The 10,261-nt window shown below is 34.7% G+C and overlaps 1 non-coding gene across 1 annotated transcript; it reads left to right on the top strand.

The window, feature by feature from the left end:
• The first annotated feature begins 9,969 nt into the window (after positions 1 to 9,969).
• On the top strand, positions 9,970 to 10,088 carry LOC150084049 (5S ribosomal RNA). The gene has a single exon (XR_016547130.1). It is a non-coding gene; the product is annotated as a 5S ribosomal RNA (ribosomal RNA).
• The last annotated feature ends 173 nt before the right edge of the window (positions 10,089 to 10,261 follow it).

Genomic DNA, 10,261 nt, shown 5'->3' with positions numbered 1-10,261 from the left:
TGGCAGAGTCGTTAATGATTGGTGCCAAGCAGCACTCCTTCAGGATGACTTGAACAGACTTCAAAGATGGTCAGAGAAGTGATAGCTAGGTTTTAATGCAAAAGCCTGTGATTACTATATCAGTAGCCAAAGAAATATACAGGGGGTAGTGTTATGTGCAGTGTCCTTGTAACCATTTAAAAAAAACTTTTTTCTTTTTTTCATGGTTACAGATTTGTCTTGGAAGTGCTGCAAACAGTTTCATATTTGTTTCCGTTTATTCTGCAGCAGGAGCATCCTGACCTGACCGACCCTCAGAAAAATATCTATTGCACATTAATTACTAGTTCACCACTTATGTTATTATTTTTACCTTTCACTTTAAATTTGCTACGTCAATTTTTATGTAACATAAATGTTTCTTGTTGGATGGTTGCTACTATTGAAAAAGAAGTTAGGTATTCTGGTTTTTTTTTTTTTTTTTTTTTTTTTTATGTTTAATTATTATTATTATTATTATAAAATGGTCTCAACTTATTGTTTATGTAAAATAGTTTCTTGTCCCAACTATTATTTATTTGTTTGTATACTTATTTGACAAATCATTTTACATGCATTGACAAGTTTTATAAACTTGCAAGTTTATAAAACTTGTCTGGCTCCATTTACATGACTTGTTTTCAGTCACTGCAAACCTTGTTTGTTTGACTTGTCTCTCCCCACTTATTACTGAATTATTATTGACCATACCGTTCGTAATCCAAGAGGGAAGCAGAATAAGTTCAAGATATAAGAGAAGGATTTGAAAAATTGACAAAACGTGTGCATGTGTGTTGAGCACCAAAGAAACTAAGGCTATGAGGCATCAGTAATTGTTTATAACTGCATGTATTCTTTGTTCTCAGTTTGCTGTACATAAAAAGTTTCCAGGAGGAGAAAAACCTGTAACCCTCACCTGAAACCAACTAATTTAGCATGTTGTGAAAAAGCCCATAAAAATTCCTTGCACCATTGATGGGATTCAAACTCAGATCTTTTCCATCCAGTGTGAGAAGACAGTGATTAAATCCACCATACTACCCACGAGAGCTGTAAATCATGAATTTATAAATATAGTATAGTGTTTAATATTCTTTCTAAAATGAAAGATTGATTTGGATGTGTATATCCAAACATGGTTTCTGTATACAGTATATCAGAATCAAAAGTGGATAATTAGCTGCTAAATCCATGCACTTCGTGTAATTTCTGTATTCTACTCCTTGGCAATTGTGGTACAACAAAATAAACTCAATTTATATTTCAAATCATGTTGTGAACTTTATTAGTTTAACATAGCACGTGCAAAAAAAAAAAAAAAAATCAAAAATCAAACTCTAATTGTAAGTTGTGATGACTGGATTGTCAAAATAATTATGCACTGAGAAGGTAAAATATTTTAGAATTACAATGTTATCCATATAATCCAATGTAAACAGCATTGTTACATTTGGATTGATATGGATAACATTGTAATAAAAAAGTCTACTCAGATCTGTTGTTTAAATACCCTTGTCATTAAGAATTGGAAATTGAAACTGTTTGATAACTTGAGTTTCGTAAGAGTTAAGTTTATCTGTTGCCATTCCATTCTTGTATTTCAAGTGATTTCCAGTTTTTCATTTAAAAGCTAATTATCAAATTAATTTACTGAAATACACAAAAAAGGATACTTTTATTAATGGTGTAAATGTTGATACCTTTCTATATTTGTATATATTATAAATGTGATTCATTTTCTGGCCACGTAGTGATTTTATTTATTTATTGCAATTTATTTAATCATTCTGTGACTGTTCTGTGGTTATAAGAGGAGGGAAAAAAATCAGTTCATCCGAAAATTTTTAAATTGCTAAACAGTGCAATGAAACTTTTAACATTGTACAGATATTCTCTGAAGTTATTTTTATGTGTGTGTACAAAATTTTGTTTATTCTTTTTGATATGTATTTTTATATGAACGTTTTTGAAATAAACTTCTTTTATTCCCATGCTTCTGTATTTTTTAGTATATTTGAGATCACAGTATGACGTGGATTTTATGGAACTAAAGTAGTAATATTTAGAAAAAAAAATTGAAAGCTCCGTATAGTACCCTGCCTACATCAAATAACCTGCTTTGCATCAATAAACAACACTGAACAGTTGCATTCTTGTGTCTTCAGTTATTGATTAAACTGTCCCAAACTGATCGAAATAAGTGGCATCCATTGTATTATCACAAGCTCAAATATTTGAGTATTATGCTTGGCATTGTGCCAACTGTTTTCTCAATAGGAACTGTGCTCCAGTGCCGGATTAAGGCACAAGCTAGCATTTCTTTAAGGCACGAGTGCTATTCTTTAAGGGGCACCAAATTTTACAAATCGTTAAAACTATATACAATAGAACCCGAATAAGAAATTCCTGCATAAGTTTTCCTGTACTAGGTTTGGTTTCTTAAATGCCAATTTCGCCTCTATATATTGTAATGTATTATTTTCCCAGGCAAAAAGTTTTCCCACATACTAAAGAGTTCGTTATAAAGAATACACAATATATTATTATAATGATGTTTTCCCACTTAATACTTTTTTAAATATAGAAATTCTTTATTTTTATATTAAACAATATAAACATTTTGGTAATCAAACAAGCATCGTTTGTTTCTAGTAAATCACCGAAGTAGGTGAAATGGCATCATTTTTGATATCTCATATTGTGAATGCCTTCACAACGAGTTACCCTGATATTGCACTCCTTCAAATAAGCAATGCTTCGCCAATGCTTGGTGAATACCACCAGGGGTGGTGGTATTCACCAAGAATCCACTGGCTAAATGTTGCCTATTTGAGAATCCAGTGTTGAAGCATTGCTTATTTTGGGTAGTTCAATACCAGGGCAACTTGTTGTAGGCATGCACAACATGGGTGCTGGCAGCATGGTGTAAGTTGGTGCAAGTGCACCATCTTTGAATTTCAAAGTAATACACAATTTCATTAATTTATTGAAACATTAAAACAATAAAAATTCTTTCTTTTAAAAGCATTTTCTCCCACTGATCACGAAACATTGGCTCAGCTGTACACATAAATCAGCCAAACTTGACTTAATTAAAATATTACATGTACGTGTATTCGAATATTTGGTGAACAAAAAATTGCAAAATATCCTGCCGGTGCCCATGATTCACAATACGAGATATCACAAAAATGATGCCCTGTTCGATTGCCAGTAACTTGTTTGATTAGTGAATTTTCCGTAGTCTTGAGGCTTTCATTCCTAAAACCTTTTTAGTAATAAACATTTTGATATGATGTAAGTGACATATTCAATTATTTTCATTGATATCCATAATTGGATAGCATCGACCACGTGAAGCACAGTGAAGTATTTGCCGTTAAGTTCTCATTTTTCTGAACAGTTCTGAATTACTTAGTGGATTGTTGCTCTGTCTTATTGTAACTGTAACTTTTTAAGGTATGTTGAAACTGCAAAGGAGCTTCCAACTTAGTAATTATTATTATCAGTTTACTTCCTTCTTTGTTGAGGGGCCTCCGTAGCCAGGTGGGCAGGAGCAGCAGTGTGTAGCACACGCTTCTTGATCAGACCGGGGTTCGAGCCCGTGACCACCAAATATGGAGGATGCAGAAAGGTCAGGAAATGACCACCGCATATCCCCGGAGCAATATGGCCTTAGTTGCTAATGCTCCTAAAAACCAAATAATAACAACAACAACTTCTTTGTTGAGGGGAGACACCCGGAACAGCCATTGGCTAGAAGGGTGTGAATTCTAAGGTGTGAGTATTTAGTAATGAGTTTAATGAACAGAATGTTAAGCAATTAGAAATCCTCATTTAAAAATGTTTCCCATAGGCAACAGAGCAAAATATTTATAAATTCTGAAATAGTACTTAAAAATGATCTTTTACTTATGTATGTGTATCTTTTCACTTTTATTTGTGTAGTTAATATTTCATACCCTTGGGTATGAAATATTAACTTTCGTAAGAAAGTTAATATTAACTTTTCTCATGTAAGAAGTTCTAAACTAGAGTCCCTCGGAAAACTTCTTATCCAGGTCCTACTGTATATACAGGGTGTTTCAAAAGTGGTCAATAATTTAAAGGTGAACTGTACAGACTACAATATACAATTTTAAAAAACCTAGTAAACACGGGTCCTTATGAGTAGATCATTTTCGAGATATTGCACTTTTCTAGTTGGGATCCACCACTGACGAGGTGAACTGTACAGAGTTGGGATCCACCACTGACTTGTTTGTTTAGGTTAGGTTATGCTCATTCTCTCCCTTTCCCCTCTCTCAATGCTCTGAGATGTAGCAGGCATACTAGTACTTGTCAAAGGATAGTCAACATGAAAGATTACAGCAATGAAGAGTATGCAGACATGTCCTTCATGTATGGTAAAGCCAACGGCATTGCACTCGAGGCTGCACGTTTGTACCAAGAAGCATTTCCCCGCTGAAGGCAGCCCAACAGGCACACATTCATCGTGACATCAACACCTTAGAGAACATGGGAGCTTCACACATGGAGTACGAGCAGGTAGGCCCAGAAGCACAACACCTGATGATGAGGAAAGGGTGTTAGAAAGAATAGAACAAAATCCAGAAATTTCGACAAGGAGGGTTGCTCTTCAAGAGTGTGTACTGAGTTATAGCAGTGCGTGGCAAATTTTACATCGCCAATTACTGTACCCTACCATATCCAGCATGTACAAGGTCTCAGCAATACAGACTGTCCTCCCAAAGTGAACTTCTGTTAGTGGATGCAACAACAGTGTGTCCTGAACTCCTAATTTTTAAACAACATTTTGTTCACTGGCGAAGCTGGGTTTACTCATGATGTTATTTTTAATTTTCATAACTGTCACCTTTGGTCCAGCCGACCGGGCTAGCCGAGTGGGTAAAGTACCTGCCCGGCAACCCAAAGGTCGCGGGTTCGATTCCCGCCTCGGGCTTGGATAAAAGTACTGCAAAAACCTTGGGAGGTGCAATATGGCCACAGAAGCTGATGCGCCAACAACTACCAAATCAAAAAAAAAAAAAAAAAAAAAAACCTTTGGTCCAACGAAAATTCTAATGAAATTCATGAGTCACGACATCAGCAAGGTTTCTTGTTGAATGTCTGGGCAGACAGACTAACAGGAGAGGTGTACCTTCACTTCCTGCAGAATGTTCTTCCAGACCTCCTTGATGATGATAATGTTCCACTTCAACAACGCCAGAACATGTGGCTTATGCATGGTGCACTGACACATTTTGCTCGAGCTGTGACTGTATCTAACTAGAAGGTATAGTCAACGGTGGCTAGGTAGAGTTGGGCCTGTAATGTGGCCTCCCAGATCACCAGACTTAAATCCTATGGATTTTTGTATCTGGGATCATGCTTGGTGTACACTTCTAACATTATATAATATTGGCGTTTAGATACACCATAGACACTCTTAAAAAACTACAAAGTAGTTGTTGTGGGCATCATTTGCTCTTTCTCATATTGTGCTCTGCCTTCACGACGAGTTGCCATGATACTGCACTACCTCAAATAAGTAACGCTTCACTAATAGAGAAGACTATTGTTACTTATTCTGAGAATAAGTAACTATTGTTACTTATTCTGAGAACAAGTAACGCTTCACTAATAAGTAACGCTTCACTAATAGAGAAGACTATTGTTACTTATTCTGAAAATTGTTACTTATTCTCAAAGTAACAATTCTAGAATAAGTAACAATTCTCAGAATAAGTAACAATAGTCTTCTCTATTAGTGAAGCGTTACTTATTAGTGAAGCGTTACTTGTTCTCAGAATAAGTAACAATAGTTACTTATTCTCAGAATAAGTAACAATAGTCTTCTCTATTAGTGAAGCGTTACTTATTTGAGGTAGTGCAGTATCATGGCAACTCGTCGTGAAGGCAGAGCAAATGATGCCCACAACAACTACTTTGTAGTTTTTTAAGAGTGTCTATGGTGTATCTAAATGCCGATATTATATAGATATTAAACTCTTAAAGTATTATGCCAAGTGCATTTAATTATTTTAAACTTCTAACATTAATACAGTTCAGGAATTGCAGCGTCGGGTTGAAAGAGCCTTTCAGCAAATCAGAAATGATCCAGGAATGCCTGAAAGATTTGCAACTCAATGCAGAGAAGACTATAAAGCTGCGTATGGATGCAAGGACAGCATTTTGAACACCTTTTGTAACATCTGTAAAATCCTGTGGTGTTGAAACCAAAAATTAAAAATGTATTATCTTATGTTTAATAAAACTACCCTTAGCAAAGGATTCACAGCTTTTTGCTAAACTAGTGCTCCCATAGCCAGTGGCAGATCTTAACAGAAAATGTGCATTATCTCAAACAGTTCATTTGTAGCCTGATGTTCACTGGGACTTTTTTGCTTATTTTAGTTTGTACTCTTCACCTTTAAATTATTGACCATCATTTTTGAAATGCCCTGCACATCCTTAGATACATCCTTAGTAAAAAGGGGTGCCGAAAAATCTTTCTGCCTGGGGTGTTGAAATATCTTGGTCTTTAGAAAACAGGCCTTGGGCTTCAGGTTGCATAACACTCTGTATTCTTTGTTACAGACCGAAAAACTGATTTAAAATAACTTTAGTAAAATAATGAAAATAAAATATAAGAATTAGAGTTAAAACTGGTATAGGATAAAAATGTTAAAATACAGGTAAAAATGAATGAATATAAATGATGATAAAAAATAAAGTTATTTTAAATCAGTTTTTTGGTCATTAACAGAAAGAATACAAAGTGATACCTTGGTCTGCCCTGCTGTGGTCCGACCTTTGTCATAGGATAAATGTGAGGTTAATGTAATGTCACGGTATGTAATATTTGAAGAGATCCTATTGGTGTGTGAAGAACTTGCTTATGGCATGCAGCCTTAGATAAATGCAATGGTTGCAACATAGATTGAAATTTTTTTGTTTTTTATTGTGAGAATTGTGCAAACAGCAATTTATAATTATTTCAAAGCATTAGAGGTTGTGTATTATTGTTTGTCTTTGGGTATTTAAAGCATATTTCTGCAGAAATATATAAACAAGCTGTAGCTTGTTTATGAAGTTTTCCCCTTTTCAACAAAAGTTCATATGATACCACTCCAAAGTCTAAGTGGTAGAGTGAAGAATCCCCCCCCCCCCAAAAAAAAAAACATAGTGTTGGTTGCAGCATTAAAGCTGCTTCAACTGGCAATGCCAGATGAAGAAATTTCAGAGAAAATATTAATATCACTGTATCATTTAACTAAAATTAATTGAAAAAATACTTTCATCATATGTGTAAGGTTGTATAAGATGCTATTGAAATATTATTATGCATCGAGATGGCAACATTTCATAAATGCCTTGTACAACCTCACACAAAAGCATTTTTCCAATTAACTTTTAACTTTCCAATTAAGTTTCAAATTGCACATCTGCTTATCCATCCCCACTATATCATTTAACCTTGTAGTAGATATATGATGTGGTTCGTGAAGGAATCCATAGGAAGAATCTATAGGAAATAAAGGATTTGCCACTGCTAATACTATTTGGAAATCCCCTCCCCCCCAGACAGCTTCATCAGGTCTGGTCAGGATTTTGCACAATAGAAATACATAAAAAGAAAAAATTCAAAAATAAAACAACTTGTGCACTAATTTTTCCTGTCATATATCAGCTCTATTCAAATATGTCTAAGTATCTATAAATTAGTTTAAACTTAACAGAATATGGTTCACTATACACTATTTCTATTTACTATTGTAAACGTTTCTCTTCTATTTCAGGGGATGTGTATTTCTTCTTCCCCTTACCTTCTATCCAACTTTTCCTTCCAATCCCCAGACTTCTCATTCTTATCTCCATTTCTTTTCCCTAAACACCTTGGGGCTCCCAGGCTTGCCTGATAGCCCCAGTAAGAGTCATTGGTATTAAGTTGTCCCTTGTATGCCTCCTTGTGGCCAAGGTTGGGAGTCAGGGGACAGAGGAGCAGGTGTCCTCTGCCTCCTGGTTGTGAAGTTGCCAGGTGCTGGCACTCAACATAACACCACACATACTTATACACCTACATACACACACTTGCCGGCCTTGGTTTTTTGCCTTTTCAGATACTACAGTGGTATATTGGGGAAATCCTGGAAAAAAACAATTAAAACAAACACACACACCTTGACCTTGTCATATACCAGATTATACACTAGCTTTTGGGTTTTTCTAATAATCAATCCATGACTGAAAGCATTTTGCACATCTATTCCAACCATCCTTTTTCAATTAAAATTTTTCCCTTTATGTGTGTCATCCAAAAAAGGGCAGGGATGCTATTAGCATTTAGTTTAACCAATCCATTTAAAGCCTTAAATGTTTCAACCAGTTCTCTTTGAAAGTGTCTACTTTCCAGGTGCTGAAAATTGCAGAACTGAAGTCCTTGTAAAAATTACCCTTTCCCGTCCCTGACTAAAGTTGTTGCTTTTCTCTTTGCCTCTTCCAACAAATCTACACCCTTCCTAAAATAAATAATCCACACATTTATGGAGTACTCAAGGTGCAGCCTAACCTTTCTTATATAATGGAATGATCATCTTGTTCCAGCTGATAAAATTCCTGTATATCAATGACAACTCCATGGGTTGTGCCAGCAGCTTGTTTGCACTGTTCAGAGAATTTCATTACAGTGAACCCCCGCTTTATAATATTAATCTGTTCCTGAGACACCATCATATTGTGAAAATATTGTAATATGAATCCAATAACATATTTTTTTTTGGTAATTCATTCCAAGACCTTGGAAGTTGAAATTTTTGCTATATAACTAAGCTGTTTATCTCTCTAAAAGGCAGTTTTTATAATGGGAATTGTACATATTGATTAACAAAATTGATTAAAACTAATATATTAATTTATTATTAGCCATAAGGTGTAAGGAAGCCTGAGGCTTATGCTGCACCTGCCAAAAAAAAAAAAAAAAAAAAAAATTCTGAATTACCCTGAGCCAGAGAGAGAGAGAGAGACAAAACAAGATTCAGAAGTAGAAAGGAATCACCAAGAAAAAGAAGAATGATGATATCCATCTTAACACGATCACTGGTTAGTGGAATCAGCCACTTTAATTAAAAAAACAAACAAAAAAACAATTCAAATCATTAAAATGCACTACACTTTCATCATTATCAATTTTGAACACCTTTGTGATATTTTTCTAAAGCATATTTCTGGAGGTCACTACCATAAAACAATCTGCAGTTTTCGGTTTATTGCGCTTTTATGTTAGCACAATCTATTATAAACGGTAGTAAACTCTATCCTACTGCTTTTGGAATAATACCGATAGCTTCTGTGGGTTTTTACGTTATTACGGTGAAATGCATTTCCCTTAATCATATAAAAAACATAACTTTTCAGAATCTTCTCTTCATTTTTACTTTTTTAAGCTTCGTAAACTTGTAACTCGTATCTCACTTGCGCTATCGAGTTAGTTGCAATTTGTCCGAGGAGTGTTCTTTGTTATTGATTGCTTATCATATTTTTTTAGTTTAAATTTTATAACCTCTCCCCCACAAAAGTCAGTGAACAGAAATATCAATTAGTTAGTATGTACATATTACAGTATTAATTATTATTAGCCTTACAGTGCAAGGAAGCCTGAGGTTTATGCCGCACCATCCAAAAAAAAAAAAATTCTGGTTACCCAGAGAGATAAAGAGAGAGTCAGAGAAGTTGGAAGGAATCACCAAGGAGCTATGTATGAAAGCGTAAATTTCTTCCAATTTTCATATTTTTCTTAATTTTGTTAATTGGTAATGTAATAAAATCTAAATTTGTAATCTTTACTTTTATAGTCTATAGATAATATTTATATTTTTGTTTATTAGAATTGCCATTTAATACAATTGGAAAAAGTATACATAAGTAAATGCATTACAGCGATTTCAAACGGCCAACTATCATACTAGGCTGAATGCACCGGTTCTCGTCCGATCACCGAAGTTAAGCAGCGTTAGGCCCGGTTAGTACTTGGGAGGGTGACCACCTGGGAATACCGGGTGTAGTTGGCTTTTTTGCCATTTGTCAGTATATTAACAATAACACAAAACTGTTTATGACAATTTTTTTAATTATACACTACTTTAAGAATCCTAAAAATAAATGAAAAGAAATCCTAAAAATCGTGGAAGGCTAAAAAAAAAAAAAATTGGGCCGCGTGTACATCGTTGACTGCATTCGGCCC

This window comes from Mastigoproctus giganteus, chromosome 6, assembly GCF_048544385.1.
Source record: "Mastigoproctus giganteus isolate SK-2022 chromosome 6, ASM4854438v1, whole genome shotgun sequence".
Classification (NCBI taxonomy): Eukaryota; Metazoa; Arthropoda; class Arachnida; order Uropygi; family Thelyphonidae; genus Mastigoproctus; species Mastigoproctus giganteus.
Note: the sequence above shows the minus strand (reverse complement) of the source record. Positions and strands in the feature narration are given on the sequence as shown.